Below are 1,192 nucleotides of genomic sequence, written 5' to 3' on the forward strand. Positions count from 1 at the left end.
CATCCTTGTTGTACTCCTTTTCCTATGCTGAACCAATCAGTTGTTCCATATCCGGTTCTAACTGTCGCTTCTTGGCCCTTATACAGGTTTCTCAAGAGACATGTGAGGTGGTCTGGTACTCCCATCTCTTTAAGGACCTGCCATAGTTTGTTGTGATCCACACAGTCAAAAGCTTTAGCATAGTCAATGAAGCAGAAGTAGATGTTTTTCTGGTACTCTCTTGCTTTCTCCATACAAAAGCTCATACCTGGAATAAAACTGTGTTGGTCTGAAAGGTGACCCTGGACTCAGCCTTTGTTCTACTGCTTTGTTGGAGGAGGAGGAGGAGGAGGAGGAGGAGGAGGAGGAGATAGGATTTATACCCCGCCCTTCACTACCCAGAGGTGTCTCAGAGCGGCTGACAGACTCCTTTCCTCCCCCTCCCCACCACAGACACCCTGGGAGGTGGGTGGGGCTGAGAGAGCTCTGACAGAAACTGCTCTTTTTCAAGGACAGCTCTTGTCAGAACTACGGCTTGCCCAAGGCCATCCAGCCAGGTGCAAGTGGAGGAGTGGGGAATCAAACCCGGTTCTCCCAGATCAGAGTCCGGGCACTTAACCAAGACACCAAAAGACGAAGGAAGAAAGAAGGGGAAGGAGGAGAAGAAGAAGAGATTGGATTTATACTCTGCCCTTCACTTGGAATCTCAGAGCGGCTTACAAACTTCTTTCCCTTCCCCTCCACACAACAGACTCCCTGTGAGGTAGGCGGGGCTGAGAGAGCTCTTGACAGAAACTACTTTCCCCCCAAGAACAGCTCTTGTCAGAGCTACGGCTTGCCCAAGGTCATCCAGCAGGTGCAAGCGGAGGAGTGGGGAATCAAACTCAATTCTCCCAGATGAGAGTCCGCGCACTTAACCACGACACACCAAACTTTCGTGTGCATGCACGACTTTAAGACCAACAAAGTTTCCTTCTGGGTATAAGCTTTCCTGTGCCGTGCACACCTTGAAGAGCAACACAATTTAACCCTGGGTAGAAGCTTTCCTGCACATGCACACCAAAACTCAGACCCAGAACTAAGCTTTGTGGGTCTTCAAGGTGCCCCCTGGAGGAGTGCGTCTGTGGCCGGGTGGGTGTGGCCTGGCCCCTCCCGCCCCGTCCTGCCAATCCCCGCCCTCCCTCCCTCCTGGAGCCTCGGACCGCCCCTCTCC

General features: G+C 52.4%; 1 protein-coding gene across 1 annotated transcript in view; it reads left to right on the forward strand.

Annotated features, from left to right (window-relative positions):
- ECHS1 (enoyl-CoA hydratase, short chain, 1, mitochondrial) overlaps window positions 1-1,192 on the forward strand; it is an 18,839-nt gene that overhangs the window by 5,370 nt on the left and 12,277 nt on the right. The window lies entirely within an intron of this gene.

This window comes from Gekko japonicus, unplaced genomic scaffold, assembly GCF_001447785.1.
Source record: "Gekko japonicus isolate JY-2015 unplaced genomic scaffold, Gekko_japonicus_V1.1 scaffold2412, whole genome shotgun sequence".
NCBI lineage: Eukaryota > Metazoa > Chordata > Lepidosauria > Squamata > Gekkonidae > Gekko > Gekko japonicus.